The following is a 21,325-nucleotide window of genomic DNA, read 5'->3' as shown; positions in this document are numbered from 1 at the left end:
GGCCACAGTGTCTGAACTCCAGGACACCAAATTTCTGCCTCTTCCTACCACACGCACATCTGTATGTTGCACTCCACACATAGTTGATACCCAACAAATACTTGTTAATAGAGGCCCTTGAGGCTAGTAAATTGCAGTGAGGGTTTTATAGTTAGTCAAATATTATAGGCTCAAAACTATCTAAAAATTTTTTAAATTCAATTTATATAAACTAAAAAAAAAAATCCCACATTTCACCCATTTCTCCTACAACCCTCCTCCTCCAGCTCCCCACCTCTGGCCACCAATCTATTCTCCGTATCTATATGGTTGATTTTTGGTGGGGTTTCTTGGTCTGTTTTTGTTTTTAGATTATACTGTGAAAGATCATATGTTATTTGTCTGTCTCTGTCTGACTTATCTCACTTAGAATAGTGCCCTCAATTATCATATTATCACAGATGGAAAGATTGCCTTCTTTTTAATTATATATATATATACATGCTGCTGCTGCTAAGTCGCTTCAGTCGTGTCCAACTCTGTGCAACCCCATAGACGGCAGCCCACCAGGCTCCCCTGTCCCTGGGATTCTCCAGGCAAGAACACTGGAGTGGGTTGCCATTTCCTTCTCCAATGTAGGAAAGTGAAAAGTAAAAGTGAAGTCGCTCAGTCGTGCCCGACTTGTAGCAACCCCATGAACTGCAGCCCACCAGGCTCCTCCGTCCATGGGATTTTCCAGGCAAGAGTTCTGGAGTGGGATGCCATTGCCTTCTCCATATATATACATATGTGTACATATATTCACACGTTCTTTACCCATTCATTCATTGATGGACACTTAGGTTTTCACATCTTGGCTATTGTAAATAAAGCTTCAGTGAGCATGGAAATGCATCTATCTTTTCAAATTAGTTTTTAAATTTCTTCAGATAAATACCCAGAAATGGATTGTATGGTACTTCTGTTTTTAATTTTTTGAGGAAACTTCCTACCATTTTCCATGGTGGTTGTACCAATTTACATTTCCACCAACAGTGCATAGGGTTCCCTTTTCTCTACACACTTACCAACATCTGTCAGTTCTTACCTTTTTGATAATAGCCTTTTTAACTTGTGTGGAGTAGATAGGTCATTGTATTTTGACTTAACATTTCCCTAATGATGAATAGGGCTTCATAGGCAGATCAGTGGTAAAGAATCTGCCTGCCAAGCAGGAGACATGGGTTCAATTCCCGGGTCAGGAATATTCCCTGGAGAAGGAAATGGTAACCCACTCTAGTATTCTTGCCTGGGAAATCCCATGGACAGAGTAACATTGTATGCTATAATTCATGGGGTTGCAAAAGAGTTGGACATGACTTAGTTGGCCAATAACAACAATGATTAATAATGTTGAGCATCTTTCATGTACCTGTTGGCCATCTGTATGTCATCTTTGGAAAAATGTATATTCATATCTTCTGCTCATTTTAAAATCAGATTGCTTGGGTTTTGTTTTCTCTATTGAGTAGTTTGAGTTCTTTATATTTTGCATATTAGCCCCTTATCATATGTATGATTTGGAATTATTTTCTCCCATTTAGTAAACTGCCTTTTCATTTTGTGGATCTTCTCTTTCACTATGCAAAAGCTTTTTAGCTGGATGCAGTCCCACTTGTTTATTTTTGTTTTTGTTGTCTTTGGTTTTGGTATCAGATTAAAAAAATTATTGCCAAGACCTATATCAAGAGTTTGTGGCCTATGTTTCCTTCTAGGATTTTTATGGCTTCAGGTCTTACGTTTAAGTTGTTAATCCATTTTGAGCTAATTTTTGTGTATAGTGTAAGACAGTGATTGTTTTATTCTTTTGTGTGTAGCTGTCCAGTTTTCCCAACAGATTTATTGAAGAGACCCTCCCTTATTGTATATTCTTAACTCCTTTGCTGTAAGTTAATTTACTATATATGCTTGGGTTTATTTCTGGGCTCTCTCTTCTGCTCCATTATCTCTGAGTCGGTTCTTATGCCAATACCATACTTTTTAAATTACTGTAGCTTTGTTATATAGTTTCAAATCAGGGATCATGATGCCTCCAGGTTTGTTTTTCTTTCTCAAGATTGCTTTGGCTATTTAGGGTCTTTTATGGTTCCATACAAATTTGAGGATAGTTTGTTCCATTTATGTGAAAAATACCTTTGGAATTTCAATCGAGATTGCATTGAATCTATAGATTGTTTGGGTAGTGTGGCCATTTTAACAATATTAATTATTCTAATCCATGAGTGCAGAATCTTTCCACTTAATTGTGTCTACTCAGTTCCTTTTGTTAATGTGTTGTAGTTTTTAATATATAGGTCTTTCACCTCCTTGGTATCCCAGGGATCTTATTTTTTATAATGCAATTGTAAATAGGATTGTTTTCTTAATTTCTCTGATAGTTATTTGTGTAAAGAAAAACAACTGATTTTGTATATTGATTTTATATCCTTCAACTTTACTGAATTAATTTGTTCTAACAGTTTTTTGATAGAGAACTATTTTTTAAGTATCTAAGGATTTATTTATATGTTTAAAATCTCTGCTACTCCAGAAAGCACTTCGGGACTGCAGGGTGTCTGCATAGCCAATGGTGTCTTTGTGTTGAATAATAGCCCCAGCCTTCTTTTTAAATGCCTAGGAAAAGCTGGACCCACATGGTCCCAGTGGAACTGCTAGATGGCAGTAGCAGCACGTGCTGTTTTTAGACTCCAGTTAACAATCTCACAGAGAGGAAGGGGCTTTCCGGGGTAATTGGTTCATTCCCAAACACTTTACCGGTAGGAAAGCTAAAGCTCCAAGGGAAAGTTACCAACCAAGGCTAGGTAGTTAGCCAAACAATCTAAATTTTATACAGATTGCTGAATTTTGTGATTTAATATTTGTCAAAAACTTCCTTATGGATTCATTTGAAAACTATTTAAAATATTTGGTGTAAAAAAAATTTTTGAAAGAAGCAGAACAAACAAATAGGAATGAGATTAAAAGTAAGTCTGTCTCCCACCCCAACCCTGTATTCCCATAGGTGTCTTCCCCAGAAACCCCACTGCCACCAAGTTCTTAAATAACTCTCCAGAGATATGTTTAAACACTCAGACACACACATACTTGGTTGTGGTACATTTATAATATCCAGACTCCTGTGTGTGTGTTCAGATGGATTTAATGTGTGCATGGAGTATAAAATAATATGAACAAAAGTGGGAAAGCTGTGGACCCCAGGAAAATGTCTCCTTCACCCTCCCATTCTTCTTGAAAAAAATAAAAAGAAAAGAAAAAGAAAGTTTATGAAGTGGTTTCTAGACTCTGGAGTGGCTTTATTTTTACCATTTCTCTGTTGATTTAACAGATTAAAACTCTGCCAGTGACACCTATAGTATCGATCTTGGTAAATCCTGCCTTCTGAAGCTCTCCCTGATGTAATTAAATTACTGTAAATACAATTAGAAGGCCCCTCTAGGTGGTCTGTGTGACACTAGCCCCAAAGGAATTGTCTTGAGATATTTGAACCAAAGTAAAGAGCAAAGTGGCGGAATCCCCTTAATCTTTGGGGGCCAATTCTTTGAGGATTTGTGGCCATGAAATAACAGGCAGTCGGTTTTCGAAGGGGAAAGCGGCCCTTTCAGGAGATATTTTTCACAGCCCTCACTGGCCTTCAGGGTCAGTATAGGGGCTCCACTCTCTGTTGCCAGCTTCCTGACTCCCCAAATGCCTCCCCCATCCTCTACCAATGATTTGCAAATCCTGCTTCCAATCTGGAAGAGGAGAGTCTGGGTAGTTAGTACTTTGCATCCAACACCTTTTGCATAGTGTTGGGAGCTGTTGCTATGTGGTCCACGTGCGTTGCTCAACAAGCTTAAACTTTGCATAGCCCATGCTAAACTAATTTGCGTCAATTTGTCTACATCATGCCAACAATCGTTCTGAGAGTCTTGAATAGAACATACAAGGCTGCTGATAAAGGCCCTCAGAGCAGATGCCGCCGGCCATTCTGTGGGGCCTCGCTGTGGCTAGTTCTTCACCATGGTTTCTTCATATCCTAGTGACAATGTTAGTTTTTCCACCCCGGGGTTAAAACTTTTTTTTTCTTAGACAATGGACAGCCCTATACAGCTGGCACTCCAACTGACTTTTTTTTTTTTTTTTAAAGAAAGACATGGCTGTGGCTGAATTCTAGCCCTAGTGTTTCCTAATCACTTTTTTCCCTGAAGTTTCCGAGAAAGCAAGTAGAGTTATTTAGAAAGCATTTGTGCAACTGTGACAAGGTGCTTTTCTTATTATTCATCATTGTTTTGGACTAAAATTTCAAGCTAAAAACTGAACACTTGTAACTGAACTCGTATCACTGATACAAGACAACCAAAATAATGTGTGCTATGTGAACTTTAGGAAATTATCTCACATTTAGGAGAAACCTGGATTTTTTTCAAAGCCAGATCTGGAAAAGTATCTCTTTGGTCAGTTTGGGGGAAGGCACTAGAGACCCTGGGGGAGATAATGAAATCCCCTCAGTCTATGATTTATTCACCTGTTTGAGGGTTGTCAATTTTGTAATGCCTCTAAATGATCTAAAAACTACCATTTATTTAATGATCTAAAAACTACCCTGTGAAAATTAATAATGTCTAAATGTTTGCAATGATGTTGTGTCAATGTCAATAGGACTAACCGATGTGCCTGTGTTCAGCCGTGTCTGACCCTTTGTGTCTCCATGGACTGTAGCTCACCAGGCTCCTCTGTCCCAGGCAAGAATATTGCAGTGGGTTGTCATTTCCTGCTCAAGCAGATCTTCTCGACCCAGAGGTCGAACCCACATCTCTTGCATTGGTAGGCAAATTCTTTACCATTGCCACCTGGGAAGCCCTGGGAGTAACCAATAAGAATTTATTAAATTTAGTAAGTGATTATTGAGTGTCTACCAGGCACCCTCCATGCACTTGGGATATAGAAGTGATACAGTCTTTGCTATTGTGGCATCTGGTACACAGACACTAAATAAACAGACTAGTGAATAACAGACAGTGGGAGTGCCAGTTACTGAAGGGTGTTAAGAAGAAAACTTGAGGGGAGAAAGTAGACAAGAGCTACTTTAGTTACAAAGGAGAGAGGAAGTATCACCAATGAGACAACATTTGAACAGAAACTCAAGGGAGGGAAGGAACACGTCTTTAGAATGTCAGTGGTCCTGGCAGGGGAAATGGGGAGACAAAGTTCCTAGGGTGTGGAGATGGCTTTGCATATTCATGGCCAGTGCAACTGGAGAAGAAGGGACTAGAGGGGTGGCAAGAAGGCAGGAGATGAATTTCCCAAAAGATGAGGATAAACAGAAATGGCAAATGCTGTACCATCATGAGTATCTCCACTACTCAGTGTCATAGTGAATCTAGATCGCAGACTGATTCTTGGTCTCTCGAGCTATCCTTGCAGACAACGGTAGAGAAAGGTGGGCTGGCCAATAGGATCTAGAGCTGATTATAATTATTTTAGTTTGAAAAAAAATTAGATTTGAGCTGCTGAAAATCATTAGTCATTGTATGGACTGAATATGTCCCCCCCCCCACACACTAAAATTCATAGGTTGAAATCTTAATCCCCAATGTGATAATATTAAGAGGTGAGTCCTTTGAGAAGTAATTAGGTCATGAGGATAGAGCCCTCATGAATGGGATTAGTGTCCTTATAAAAGAGACCCCGGAGAACTTTCTGCTGTCTCCACCATGGGGAGATCCAATGAGAAAACAGCCATCTGCAACACAGAAGAGGGCCCTCACCAGAATTTAAAAACATGAGTTTGTAAGAATTGCATTGCAGGGAGAAAGGAAGGAAGTGCTCATCAGCCAGGACCTGAATGACACCACATCCTGATTTCATATCACATCAACACTATATATATATATATATATTTTTTTTTTTTAACCATAAGTATACTTGTGATCCCTCCAAGAATTGCCAGTGCAGATCTCATACATACTGGAGAGCTGCACCACTCACCTTCCAACAGCAAGGCTGACTACCACCCCTCCTTCTCTGACTCCCTCAGGGGTCGAACCACCTCCCCAGCATGCACAGGGTCAAGGCAAGTATGCAAATGGAGGCCTTTGCTGTTGTTCAGCTGCTGAGTTGGGTCTGACTCTTTGTGACTGTGCCGACTGCAGCATGCCAGGTTTCCCTGTTCTTCACCATCTTCCCAGAGTTTGCTCCAACTCATGTCCATTGAGTCAGTGATGCCATCCAACCATCTCATCATCCTTCACCCCCTTCTCCTCCTTCCCTCAATCTTGCTCAGCATCAGGGTCTTTTCCAATGAATCAGCTCTTCACATCAGGTGGCCAAAGTATTGGAGCTTCAGCTTCAATATCAGGCCTACATACCATATGTAAATCTTTAAAATTTATAAAGAAGGACTTCCTTGGTGGCACAGTGGATAAGAATGTGCTTGCCAATCCAAGGGACATGGGTCTGATCCCTGTCTGGGTAGATTCCACATTCCTCAGAGCAACTAAGCCCCTGCACAAGTGCTGAAGCCCATGCATCCTAGAGCCAGCAAATCCTACTGAGCCCTCATGCCTCAATTCCTGAAGCTCATGTGCCTAGAGCCTGTGCTCTGCAACAAGAGAAGCTACCACAACAAGAAACCCATGCACTGCAACTGAAGAGTAGCCTCTGATTTCCACAGCTAGAGGAGGCCTGCATGCAACAATAAAGACCCAGTGCCAAAAATAGATACAAATTATAAAGAAAATAGTCAGATATGTTTTATCCACCTGTCTTGACAAATACACCTTCATGACAAGAAGGTAACATTTGAATTTAGAATTCTTGGATTCTCTGGAACATAGAGGAGCCAGCTCCCAGCTTGCAGCCTGCTTCTCTGCTCTTCCCACTCTGGACTAGCCTGCACTGGGAGGAGACTTGGGTACATACCTGATGACATCCAACCTGCATGCCCAGCTCCACCATCAAGCCAGGAGGAGCCAAAGCTCCTCTCTCACCTCCCACTGGACAGATGCTGTGTGGCTGTCCCTCAGGCCTAGCAGCACTATTGCGTTTTTCAGAAAGAGGTCTTCTTAACAGGTGCTGTAGGTAAATTCAAGATATTCCGAGGTTGAGAGTACCCCCATTGAGCCTATCTCCTTAACCCTGTGGACTCTGCCCCATGAGGTGTGATACAGATAGAAAAGGGCCAGAGTGGAGCCCTGAAAAGTGAGGGGACTAGGGCATAGACCCCACCCACTTGCCTGTATATGAAGGGATTATTAATACTTTTCTTAGAAAAGTAAGTGGGGCCAGGTTGTGACAGGGCTTTGAATGCCATGTTATGGAATGTAGACTTTATTTCTTGAGCAGTAGAAAAGCATGATGGGTTTAAAGCAGAGCTTTATGGTAATAAAACTAGATATGATAGAAGTAGAACCATTCTAAGACAAAAGTCAAACTACCCAAAGTACTAAGATACATCCTACTAGCTATGGAGGCTTAGGTGACCCTCCTTAACTTCTCTGGGCCTCAGTTCCCCATCTGTAAAACTGGGGAACTGGACAAGGTTAACAGCCTGAGTGACAGAGTATGAGATGGTTGGATGGCATCACAGACTCAATGGACATAAGTTTAAGCAAACTTTGGAAGATAGTGAAGGACAGGGGAGCTTGGGATGTGGCAGTCCATGGGGTCTCAAAGAGCCGGACACAACTTAGCAACTGAACAACAACAAAAGGACCCCAAAAGTCCCCACCATCAAGACCTCAGTTTTTCTCCTCTGTAAAACAAGTGGGTTGAAGCAGATCAGGGATTCTCAACATGGCCTCCACTGAGGGGTCATGCCCTTCCTCCACACCAGACTATAGCTCATGTTTTAAAGCTCCTCCAGCTGATTCTAATTGCATCCAGAGCTGAGAACCCCTACACCTGATGGTACTCTCCCAGGTCCCTCATCTCGCTCCACCTGAATTTATCCATCTGTTAAAAAAAAAAAAAAAGCACTTGGGCAATATTATCATCCCTCTGCTGGCTCCTCTTATTATGGGGACTCAGACCTGTCTGAGGCACAGTGATTCAAACAAGCCAGGGCTTTGTAAGAGGAGGCACCATGGCTCCGAGGGAGGCCCTCCCGGTCATGGGGTCACCTGCATTTGTGTGAAGCGGCGGGTGGGAGCTGGTGTCTGAAGGCTAGGCAAACAGGTGCTGCTCATGAAAATCCGGCGCCACGGATGGAGCTGCCAAAGTTGGGACTTGGCACAGGGGAGGCGGCTTCTCAACCAGAGTGAATGGGCCGGACACTTCCTGGCAGCTCCGAGGTTTGGTCAGGCACCTGCAGGCCAGGGCTTCCTGGCAGGTGAGGAGGAGCGAGGAGAATAGGGCTTTTCTTGGGCTGTTCCCCAGAACAACCTCTCTTGACATCTGGGGAGAGAAGGGGTGGAAAAGACAAGCCTCTGCGTGTTCCTCTCCGCCTGTGAAATCCTTGTGGGTGGGGTTGGCAGGAAAGGGAGTTTGTGTTGAAGTGCCACTTTCCAGCTCTACGTCCGGAGCTTAGCATGTTCCGGGCACCGTGAATGAGACCGGCTGATGCTTTGTATCAAATGTAAAGTGGCCTCTTTTCACATGGTTGGCACTGGGGGCCAGTGACCACTCCGTAGGATCCAGAGCTTTCCGGGAACTTGGCAGGGCCAAGCCTAGGGCCTGAATTGCGGCTCTGTGGGGGCAGCAGGAACAATGCTGTCAACGCAGAACAGGATTCTCAAGCCTGGAAGGGGTGAAGTCCTTCTGTTAGAGACCAGTGAGTTCCTTCTGCCGCCGTCCACCCCTCCTGGAGCCCAGGTCTCAAGTGCAAGGACCACAGATTTCCACCCAAGACTGGGACATGCTGTTTCAGTTTTGGAAATTGGATACCAAAATAATGGAATGTCCAGGGAAACTCTGCACTTTACATGAACAATAGGAGTGAATAAATACTATTTTAATGAAGATTGTCCCTGGAAATCTGAGGTTCACATTAAAGTAATATTTACCACTTTTTTTTCATAAATTAAGCAGAAATTTTATTTCTAAGCTCTTCAAAGTTTATGATAAACATAAACTGTCCTTTTAAAAGTGTGCATGTTAAATCAAAATGACATCAAAGTTAAATGCTTGTAACATTAATAATTCTTTGAGGTAAAATTTTCACATTACTTTTTTTAACCACTTGCAATGTTTTGCAGGTCTTATTTAAAACATTTTTTAAAGGCATGAAATAATATAGTATTTTTAAAGAGTACAAGACTACAACAATCATAAAGTAGAGGAAATTAAGGAGACAAAGATCAAATCTATTTCATATATCAGATGGGGAAATCTAATATACAACACAGCATTAATCTTTCCAAACACATTTTCTAAGAAATACTTGCCAGATTTAGTGTTAAAAATAAAACAAATTTCTCATTTACAAAAGCAAAGACATCATTTGATTAGTAAAATCTATTCTTCCCCTGGTATTATACTTGCTGGTCCTCATTTAAAAATTGTAAATCCACAGGAAAAGAACAAATTTATATTATAGTATAAAAAGCTTAGGAATAACTGATTACAGACATTCCATTTTTTTTAATGTTTTCCTTCTTATAATGTAAACATTCAATAAACAAAATATATATGATATTCCAGGTACACTAACAGCAGTAATTCACTCATGAAAGAGATGTATTTTGATATATTTCATGATAATGATTTGGTTTGCCTTAAGTATAAAGCAGTTCACCAAAAGAACCAGGTGATTTTTATTTAAAAATTTACTCCTTCACCCAGGTTCCTTATTTGAATGATTCATCAAGTTCTATAGGATTTTGGCTATAGTGCCAGGCCACAGAAAAGGTCTGAAATATCTAAAAGTCATTGGGCTAGAGAAAAGCATTCTTTTTAATTTGTGGAGAGAGTCGTTCATCACTTTGTGCTTGAACATATTCCTCAGTGAATTCTTCCGCACCATCTTCAGAGCAAAGCCCGTGTTGTGGGCTCCAGAGGGGTCGATTTTACCTGGAACTTGGACTAGCAGGGCACCCTTGCTGGCCTTCTACAAGCAGTACTGCCTGAGGCCTTGATCTTCCCCACCCTGGCTCCCAGGCAATTGTTCCACTAGGTGGATCCTGGGCTCCCAGGGTGGGTAAATGAGGCTGGGTTGAACCTCTAGGTCTTCATTCTTATTTATACCTCCTCTGTGCTGGTTCATCTTCTAAAAGACTTAAAAACAAACTGCAATGGTGTTTTGGGCTAAATTATGTCCCCTCCACCCCAAATTTTATGTTCAAGTCCTAATCCCCAATATCTGAGAATGAGATTGTATTTGGAGATAGGGGCCTTGAAGAGGTAATGAGTTAAAATGAGGCCATTAGTGTGAGCCCTAACCCAATATGACTTGTGTCCTTATAAGGTGAGGTGATTAGGATATAGACAACAGACAGAGGGACAGCCCTGTGAAGACACAGCCATCTATAAGTCAAAGAGAGAGCCTCAGGAGAAACCAACCCTGCTAACACCTTGATCTTTGACTTCTAGCCTCCAGAGCCATGAGAAAACAGATTTTTGTGGCCTCCAGAGCCACGAGAAAACTACCCACTCTGTGGTATTTGTTAGGACAGCCCTAACAAATTATTACAGATGGAGATATTATTATTCCCATTGTACATTGGGGAGACACTGAGATTTAATGACATGAAGCTGCTCGCTCATGTCTGTGGATCCCTGATTCAAACTCCACTCTCATACCTAAACCCAAGCCTCTTCCGCTAGGCTGTGCTTCCTACAAATCTGGGGGGTAGGTGGGAGAGAGTATGTATACAGCAGAGCTGAGAGAAGACAAGGCTGGGAGAACTTGTTTGTGCTCCTCAATTTGACCAGCTATAGCGACATTATTGGTGTCTGAGACTTCATAAATATCATCGTTGAGGCATCCAGGAAGGGTTTAGAAAAGGGAGAGATTAAAGAACTGGACCAGTTCGTTTCTATCTTAATCAGGGTTCATGTGATGCTAGAAACAAAAACCTATTCTCCCTGCTTAATCAAAAAAGGGGTGGGGGCTTCCTGCCAATGCAGGGACATGGGTTTGATCCCTGGTCTGGGAAGATCCCAAATGCCACTGGACAGCTACGCCCGTGGGCCACAACTACTGAAGCCTGTGCACCCTAAAGCCCATGCTTCATAACAAGAGAAACCACTGCACAAAGAGAAGCCCCCACTTGCTGAATCTAGGGAAAGCCCACGAGCAGCTACCAAGACCCAGTACAGCCAAAAACAAAAATAATTTAAAAAAAAAAAAGGGGGTGGGAAAATATGGAGGTATCTCATGGCCTCCAATGACAGGCAATATGGTCAAGCCTCAGAAAAGACCAGAACTAGAAACTCTGTTAACCCCTCTCCCAGCCTGCATTGGGCTTCCTTGGTGGCTTAGTACGATAAAAGAATCCGCCTGCAATATGGGAGACCTGGGTTCATTCCCTGGGTTGCGAAGAGCCCCTGGAGAAGGGAACAGCTACCCACTCCAGTATTCTGGCCTGGAGAATTCCGTGGGCAGAGGAGCCTGGTGGACTACATATGGGGTTGCAAAGAGTCAGACACAACTGAGCCACTTTAACCCTGCACTGATAGATGCTCAGAGCTTTTATGGGGAGATTCTCCAATTTGCTATTGACTGAGGGACTTTGTGAAATATTCCATTCATAAAGACTCCTAGTCTAACAATATGGAATCAGGAGAGTACAATTCTAAAACACAACTAGAGCAAAAGGCCTCTGGCTTCTGGAGCCAGGATAGACTTAGATGTGTAGGCAGACTCTGCAGCTCTTATTAGCTAAGTTATCTTGGGAGAGCTTTGTTGCTCAGAGACTCAGTTTCCCCCACTGGAAAATAAGGATAAGAAAGCCTGTTTCAAGAGCACAGTACCCACCACTTAGTGTCAAATGTACTTAGCTTCCTCCTCCCATCACTTCCGGAAATAGAGGTGGCATGTAAAACCCCTGTGAGGTTATCATCAGCCAGGAGTTCTCAGTATCTGACATGACAGGGCACCCCACAGGGCGAACTAGGGGATTGCCACTATCACTGGGAATTGGGATGTGAACTACTCTTTGGAAGTAACACTTGCCTAGGATAGGACTCCATACTGTCTTCTCTTCACCAGAATGGCTATCTTCCTTCACTTGAAGCCCCAGAGGCTCTGGCTGGGCTTTTGGGAGAACCAAGAAGTAGAACGTCCATCATACAATTTTTATAGATAGGAGGAAATAAAGGGAAGAAGTGGTTTTGTATATTACTCTAATTGGTAAAATCAGGAAGCAATGCAAACCACAATGTGACCTGCATTTTAGAATTCTTTTCTGGCGGCCTTCTTATCTGTCATCTTGTGATGCCCAGATGAGCCCCCACCTAGGAGGTAGGTGGGTATCAGTGGTTCTTCTCATTCCCAGAAGAGGCTAGTGGGTGCACAGAGGCGAATGGGTGTGCCCAAAGCAGAGCTAATTAATGGCCATGTAGAGAGAAGATACAGATGTCTAAGTGCTGGTCCAGTTTCAAGTTTGCCAATCCTGCCTTCACCTGTGCTTGCTCCCTCCACATGTGGGTCAGCCTGGACTGTTCAGGGAGTTTTCTTTCACTTTCAGTCCTAGTGCTCAGTCATGTCTGACTCCTTGCGACCCCAGGCTCCTCTATCCATAGGATTGTCTCAGCAAGAATGCTGAAGTGGGTTGCCATTTCCTCCTCCAGGGAATCTTCCCGACCCAGGGATTGAACCTGCATCTCCTGCAGCTCCTGCATTAGCAGGCAGATTCTTTACCCAGGCATCACCTGGGAAGCCCCTGGTCAGTCCTCAGGAAAGGTCTAATGCTAGTTAGGAACTGGAGTTCCTGCCCTGTGGGCATCATAGGTGACGTTAGGAGCACAAGAGTTTGGCCCAAGAACTGCCACCAAAAACTCTGGTTTCTGTTTCACCTGGGATGGGGTCCAGGTACCTCAATGAGCAAAATGAGAAGCCTTTGAAAAACATATTAGGGAGAAAGAGAAGATAAGAACAACAAGAACTCACACACACTGCTGTAGAGAGTATAGTTCGATACATTCACTTTGAAAAACCACTTACTGTTATTTGCTCTGTTGGAAATTCCGTATGTATGGTACAGCATTTCCACTAACATGTGTATAGCCTACAAAGTGAGCCTCAAACCAATGGGAAACATGTACAAGAATGCTCATAAAAGCATTATTTGTAATAAGCCCAATATAGAAACAATTGAAATGTCCATCAACTATGGAAGAGATAATTGAATTGTGGTAGTCATGGAGTGGAATACTACACAGTAATGGAAATGAACACATCACAGATACATGCAGCAACACAGATCAGTCTTACAAATACAGTGTTAAAGGAAAGAAGCCAGACCCCAAATATTTCCTATTGTAGGCTTCCATTTACATGAAGTTCAAAAATAAGCATGTGTTTAGGGATGCACACTGTGATTATAAAATTATAAAGAAAAACATGGAAATGATTATGGCAAAAGTGATTATGTTCCATAGAGGGTGGAAATGGGGTGATTTACAATTGGATCTAAGCTACAGCTGACTGTGGCTCAGATCAGGAACTACTTATTGCAAAATTCAGACTTAAATTGAAGAAAGTAGGGAAAAACACTAGGCCATTCAGGTAAGACCTAAATTAAATCCCTTGTGATTATACAGGGGAAGTGACAAATAGATTCAAGGGCGTATATCTGATAGAGTGCCTGAAAAACTATGGATGGAGGTTTGTAATACTGTAGAGGAAGTGGTGATCCAAACCATTCCCAAGAAAAAGAAATGCAAAAAGGCAGAATTGGTTGTCTGAGAAGGCCTTGCAAATAGCTGAAAAAAGAAGAGAAGCAAACGGCAAAGGAGAAAAGGAAAGATATACTCATCTGATTGCAGAGTTCCAAAGAATAGCAAGGAGAGATAAGAAAGCCTTCCTAAGTGCTCAATGAGAAGAAACAGAGGAAAACAATAGAATGGGAAAGACTAGAGATCTCTTCAAGAAAATTAGAGATACCAAGGGAACATTTCATGCAAAGATGGGCACAATAAAGGACAGAAATGGTATGGACCTAACAGAAGCAGAAGATATTAAGAAGAGGTGGCAAGAATACACAGAAGAACTATACAAAAAATATCTTAATGACCCAGATAACCACAATGGTGTGATCACTCACCTAGAGTCAGACCTCCTGGAGTGTGAAGTTAAGTGGGTCTTAGGAAGCATCACTACACAAAAGCTAGTGGAGGTGATGAAATTCTAGCTGAGCTATTTCAATACTAAAAGATGATGCTGTGAAAGTGCTGCACTCAATATGCCAGCAAATTTGGAGAACTCAGCAGTGGCTGCAGGACTGGAAAAGGTCTGTTTCATTCCAATCCCAAAGAAAGGCAATTGCAAAGAATGCTCAAATTACTGCACAATTCCACTCATCTCACACACTAGCAAAGTAATGCTTAAAATTCTCCAAGCCAGACTTCAACAGTTCGTGAACCGAGAACTTCCAGACGTTCAAGCTGGATTTAGAAGGCAGAGGAACCAGAGATCAAATTGCCAATGTCTGCTGGATCATCGAAAAGGCAAGAGAGCTCCAGAAAAACATCTATTTCTGCTTTATTGACTATGCCAAAGCCTTTGACTGTGTGGATCACAATAAACTGCAGAAAATTCTTCAAGAGATGGGAATACCAGACTGCCTGACCTGCCTCTTGAAAAACCTATATGCAGGTCAGGAAGCTACAGTTAGAACTGGACATGGAACAACAGACTGGTTCCAAATAGGAGGAGGAGTACGTCAAGGCTGTATATTGTCACCCTGCTTATTTAACTTATATGCAGAGTACATCATGAGAAACGCTGGGCTGGAAGAAGCACAAGCTGGAATCAAGATTGCCGGGAGAAATATCAATAACCTCAGATATGCAGATGACACCACCCTTATGGCAGAAAGTGAAGAACTAAAGAGCCTCTTGATGAAAGTGAAAGAGGAGAGTGAAAAAATTGGCTTAAAGCTCAACATTCAGAAAACTAAGATCACAGCATCCAATCCCATCACTTCATGGCAGATAGATGGGAAACAGTGGAAATAGTGAGAGACTTTATTATTTTAGAGTTTCAAAATCACTGCAGATGGTGACTACAGCTATAAAATTAAAAGACGCTTACTCCTTGGAAGAAAAGCTATGGCCAACCTAGACAGCATATTAAAAAGCAGAGACATTACTTTGCCAACAAAGGTCCGTCTAATACAAGCTATGGTTTTTCCAGTAGTCATGTATGGATGTGAGAGTTGGACTATAAAGAAAGCTGAGCGCAGAAGAATTGATGCTTTTGAACTGTGGTATTGGAGAAGACTCTTGAGAGTCCCTTGGACTGCAAGGAGATCCAGCCAGTCCATTCTAAAGGAGATCAGCCCTGGGTGTTCTTTGGAAGGAATGATGCTAAAGCTGAAACTCCAGTTCTTTGGCCACCTCCTGCAGAGTTGACTCATTGGAAAAGACTCTGATGCTGGGAGGGATTGGGGGCAGGAGGAGAAGGGGACGACAGAGGATGGGATGGCTGGATGGCATCACCGACTCGATGGACAAGAGTTTGGGTGAACTCCGGGACTTGATGATGGACAGGGAGGCCTCGCGTGCTTTAATTCATAGAGTCACAAAGAGTCGGACACGACTGAGCAACTGAACTGAACTGAACTGATTCATTGGAAGGACTGATGCTGAAGCTGAAGCTCCAATACTGTGGCCACCTTATGGGAAGAACTAACTCCTTAGAAAAAACCTGATGCTGGGAAAGATTGAAGGCAGGAGAAGGGGACGACAGAGGGTGAGATGGTTGGGTGGCATCACCAACTCAATGGCCATGAGTCTGAGCAAGCTCTGGGAGTTGGTGATGGACAGGGAGGCCTGGCATGCTGCAGTTCATGGGGTCACAAAGAGTCAGACAGGACTGAGCAACTGAACTGAACTGAGGTTCTGCCCCCTGGCCAAGGCACCGTCCCCTACCATCTACTCTCCTACCATTAGGCTTCTCTCCTCCAGATCCAAACTGCTTGCCCAGGGCTCCGCCCTCCCTCTCAGGCCCCGCCCCACCTAGCCCCAGCCAGGGCTAGGCTCTCCTGAGAAGCTCTCCTCAGCCCACCAAAATTAGCCTATTTGTGGAAAGCCCTGAGATTCCGGTAGTTAAGAAAGCCTTTAAGCTCAATCGTCGGCGCTCTCCTTCCCTCCCTCAGCAACTCCCAAGGCCTCCTTCCTGCCCCAGCTGCGGCCCTTTAACATGGTTGCCGCTTTGGCGGCTGTCGTCTTTCAGTGGCTAGAATTGGGTTTCTCCTGCAGCCTTGCAGGTTGAACCCAGGGGAACTGCCTGGGGTCAGAGGTTTCGAGGAGTGATGAGATACCAGACACTCTGGACCTCCAGCTCTTCCCAGAGAGCAGTGGGCAGTGGCAGAGGGGGCAGGGACAACAGGCAGGCCTAGGGTAGCGAGGCTGAGCTGCGCTGAGGTGAGGTGACATCTGGCTTGCTGCTTGGGGCATGTGGGGGAAGGGCTGGGTCCTGCGAGGGTGGAGGGGGTCACGTGGAGGGACCGGGCCTGGGTTTGGGGTGTCGTGGCCCCAGGAAACCCAAGAGCAAGCATTTGCTGAACCTTTCCTGAGTGCCTGGCCCTGAAAATACAGTGGTAAGCAGAATGCTGACAGTCCAGTTGGGGAGACACGGTCAGTAAACACATCCTCACAAATGTATAATTATGTAATTACAAATTGTGAGGAGAGTTGTGAAAGGAAAATGCAGGGGACTCTGTGAGTCTCCTAGGGGTAAGGATAAACTTCCCTCTGGAAGCTTCTTGGTTAGTTCTAAACCTGAATCCTGGCACTGCCACTTACAAACTGGGTGTCCTGGACAAAGTGGGTGGTCAAGCTGTGCCATGGAATCTTGGGTCAGAAATGAAGCTTGACTCTAAAACTTTGTGTAAGCTGGCTTTAGGAAGTCTAGAAAGATGGAAGCTTGGCAGCTACTTAGAATATGTATTTATTTATGCCGCTCCAGTCTGTGTCCCCTCTGCTGTGGTCTGAATGTTTGAATCCACTCAGAAATTCATATATTGAAATCCTCATGCAATTTGATGGTGATGGCATTAGGTGGTGGGACCTTTGGGGGTGATTAGGTCATAAAGGTGGAACTCTCACAAATATAATTAGTGCCCTTATAGAAAAGGCCTGCGTGAGCTCCCTTGCCTCTTCCTCTAGGTGAAGACATAAGAAGTCTGCAACCCTCACCCACCCATGCTGGCACCCTGATCTTGACTTCCAGCCTCCAGAACTGTGAGAGGTAAATTTCTGTTGTTTATAAGTCACCTAGTCAGTGGTATTTTGTTGCATGCGTGCTCAGTTGTGTCCATCTCTTTGTGACCCTATGGACTGTAGCCCGCCAGGCTCCTCTGTCCATGGGGTTTTCCAGGCAAGAATACTGGAGTGGGTAGCCATTTCCTCCTCCAGGGGATCTTCCTGACCCAGGGATTGAACCCCGCATCTCCTGCATTGGCAAGCAGACTCTCTACCACTGTGCCGCCAGTTAAGCCCCTTATAAATGTTTATTCCTTGTTATTCCGTTATTCTATGTCTTGGAGTCTCCACTAAGCAAGTAATGAAATTAAAAGTCTTAACTTACAAAAAAAAAAAGAAAAAAAAAAAGTCTTACAGAGCTATTGACTGATGCCATTATGATAAAACCCCAAATAATAAAACCTTAAATAATAAGCAACCTAATCTGCCAACAGTAGGGAAGTTGCTTAAGCTAAGGACAGTATGGCCACATGAAGCAATACTATTCAGGTTCCAAAAAAACCCAAGTGTTTCTGGGAATTCCCTGGTGATCCAGTGGTTAGGACTACATGCTTTCATTGCTGAGGTCGGGGAACTAAGATCCTGCAAGCTGCTTGGTCAAAAACAAACAAAACTAAAATGTTTCAGTATATAATTTCATAGGGAGAAATGTGTTACAGTAACAAATGAAACAGTTTATAAAATTCTGTATGATATGATCACAATTGTGAATATATATTTAAAAAAAGAACCCTAAAAATCTATTTTCTGTTGAGCTTCCCAGGTGGTACAGTGGTAAAGAATCCACCTGTGCAGGAGATGCAGGAGGGTTGGGTTTGATCTCTGGGTCAGGAATATTCCTGGGGGGAGGAAATGGCAACCCTGTCTAGTATTCTTGCCTGGACAACTCCATGGACAGAGGAGCCTGGTGGGCTACAGTCCATGGAGTCAAAGAGTTGGACATAACTGAACATGTACGCATGTGATTATCTTTGGTCGGTGGGTGAATGGCACATTGGTCTACCTGCTGATGTTCCATTCCCATCACTGGTCTTAGCTACTGGTGAAGTTCAACCACAGTGGCCGTTCTGCTCTGCAAACTCCACAAGGACACCAGAGTGTCAGCACTTAGATGCACTCTTGAGACTGGAAGGGTCTTCTGCCAAGCCTCAGTGTGACTCTTCCACCCATGAGTAGACTCAAAGAAGGCAGCATGGAGGAGAGGGCATAAGACTTGGGAGCCAGAGAATCTATATTTAAATCCTGGCTTGGCCACAAAAGAGTGGTGAGACTTTTGTCTCACCTATACATTTCTGCACCTTGAGTTCCTCATCTGTAAAGTAAGGGGAGTGGACTGAGATGATCTCTGAGGTGCCTTTGGACTTTAACATTTGCCTTTTGTTTGACCAGTATTGTCGAACACCTCTGTACCAGACAGTATTCCAGACATTGGGAATAAATAGGAAAACAAGGCAAAGGTCTGTCCCCTTCCTATAAACTGTAAGAGAGTTGTAGCATTATTGTTTTGGCGCATCATTTCCTGTAATGAGTTTTTAAGTGCCCCTGCCTTCCTTTCAGCTCTTTTCTCCTCAGTTTCACTTTACAAACTTTTATTTTTGTGTTGTCAAGATTCATACTTTTAAATTCTGTTGGGTTGGGCAGTGATACTTAACCCTTCCATACTTTGTCTATTCATTGATTCTAAATAAATCAATAAATCAATAACTATTTTTCGTCACATAGTCAAGTTGTTTCCTTTTATTACATTTCCTTTTGGACACTGCTTTTTATCTCCTGGGGTTTTTAATTGCCTTTCTTTTTCTTATACAATTTGCCTGTCTCATATTTTCAATTTAAAAAGAAATCTCTTCCTCATAACAGGTATAGCAGTCATGGTTGAATCAGAGAGCAGAATCATCATGCATGTAATGGGAGACAAGATTCATTATGGGAGCTACACACGTTATATCTCTAGATCTGTCTCCACCATGAGAGGGAAGAAACAGATCCCTCCTCTCACTCCAGATTCCTCTGACTCATGTGTTCAAGACCTGCTGCTGCTAAGTTGCTTCAGTCGTGTCCAACTCTGTGCGACCCCATAGATGGCAGCCCACCAGGCTCCCCCATCCCTGGGATTCTCCAGGCAAGAACACTGGAGTGGGTTGCCATTTCCTTCTCCAGTGCATGAAAGGGAAAAGGGAAAGTGAAGTTGCTCAGTCATGTCCGACTCTTCATGACCCCATGGACTGCAGCCTACCAGACTCCTCCATCCATGGGATTTTCCAAGCAAGAGTACTGGAGTGGGGTGCTCGTCAAGACCTCAGTTCATTTCAATTCAGTCGCTCAGTCGTGTCCAACTCTGCGACCCCATGAATCGCAGCACGCCAGGCCTCCCTGTCCATCACTAACTCCTGGAGTTTACTCAAATTCATGTCCATTGAGTTGGTGATGCCATCCAGCAATCTCATCCTCTGCTGTCCCCTTCTCCTCCTGCCCCCAATCCCTCCCAGCATCAGAGTCTTTTCCAATGAGTCAACTCTTCCCATGAGGTGGCCAAAGTATTGGAGTTTCAGCTTTAGCATCAGTCCTTCCAGTGAACACCCAGGACTGATCTCCTTTAGAATGGACTGGTTGGATTTCCTTGCAGTCCAAGGGACTCTCAAGGGTCTTCTCCAACATCACAGTTCAAAAGCATCAATTCTTCGGCACTCAGCTTTCTTCACAGTCCAACTTTTACATCCATACATGACCACATGACCACATACATGGAAAAACCATAGCCTTGACTAGATGGACCTTTGTTGGCAAAGTAATGTCTCTGCTTTTTAATATGTTATCTAGGTTGGTCATAACTTTCCTTCCAAGGAGTAAGCGTCTTTTAATTTCATGGCCGCAATCACCATCTGCAGTGATTTTGGAGCCCAAAAAAATAAAGTCTGACACTGCTTCCACTGTTTCCCCATGTACTTCCCATGAAGTGATGGGACCAGATGCTATGATCTTCGTTTTCTGAATGTTGAGCTTTAAGCCAACCTTTTCACTCTCCTCTCTCACTTTCATCAAGTGGCTCTTTAGCTCATCTTCACTTTCTGCCATAAGGGTGGTGTCATCTGCATATCTGAGGTTATTGATATTTCTCCCGGCAATCTTGATTCCAGCTTGTGTTTCTTCCAGCCCAGCATTTCTCATGATATACTCTGCATAGAAGTTAAAGAGCCTTGCTATTCAAAGTGTGGTCTTTGCTATTCAAAGCATCAACTTCACCTTGGACTTTGTTAAAAATGCAGAATCTGAATTTTAGTCAGGTCCTGGTACATTTTTATGTCCAGTAAAGTTTGAGAAGCTCTGGTCTGGGTTGCCTGTGGAGCCTGCCATTTTTTTCCTTGTCTATTTAGCTTATTGCATTGAGGCCTCCTGTCCCCACTGACCCTAAAATTGCTAACTTTATTCCTGAGGCTTTTCAGAGCCTGTACCCTCAATGCCTGAGAAGGCACTGTTGTTGTTGTTATCAGTAGTAATAATAAAATAATAGGTACTGTTTATCGATTATTTACTATGTCATTGATATTGTGTTAAGCACTTTGTATTGCCTCATTTCTTGCTCAAAATCTTCTATTGCATATTATCACCGTATAATAGATGAAAAAATGAGGTGAAGTCACTTGCCCAAAATCACACTGCAAGAAACTGATGTATCAGGGGTTCAAATCCAACTTGTATGACTCTCGAGTCTGTATTTTAAAATATTGAGATATATACACAGTCACGTGTCATAACTGTATAGATGCCTCTCAAGCCTTCTTCCTGCTCCCTTCAAGGTACTAACTTTCCAAGGGTAGTTTCTACCCTGACTTCTACTGTTTAGGTTGTTTGCCAGTTTTTGCACTTTGTATAAATGGCATGACATAGGAAACTTATTTTGCCATGATGGAGCTACCTATCAACCACCTTGGACTTCCAGTTTTTGTGAGGAAACCCGTTC

The 21,325-nt window shown here is 43.1% G+C and overlaps 1 long non-coding RNA gene across 1 annotated transcript; it reads left to right on the top strand.

The window, feature by feature from the left end:
* Nucleotides 1-16,146: 16,146 nt before the first annotated feature.
* LOC147372379 (uncharacterized) lies at nt 16,147-20,882 on the top strand. The gene is made up of 3 exons (XR_015164035.1): nt 16,147-16,524; nt 17,269-17,350; nt 19,225-20,882. It is a non-coding gene; the product is annotated as an uncharacterized LOC147372379 (long non-coding RNA).
* The last annotated feature ends 443 nt before the right edge of the window (nt 20,883-21,325 follow it).

This window comes from Bos grunniens, chromosome 5 (genome assembly GCF_055505025.1).
Source record: "Bos grunniens cultivar Pamir isolate PY7600 chromosome 5, Bosgru_T2T1.0, whole genome shotgun sequence".
In the NCBI taxonomy this organism is placed as follows: Eukaryota; Metazoa; Chordata; class Mammalia; order Artiodactyla; family Bovidae; genus Bos; species Bos grunniens.
This window is presented reverse-complemented; position numbering and strand designations above follow the sequence as displayed.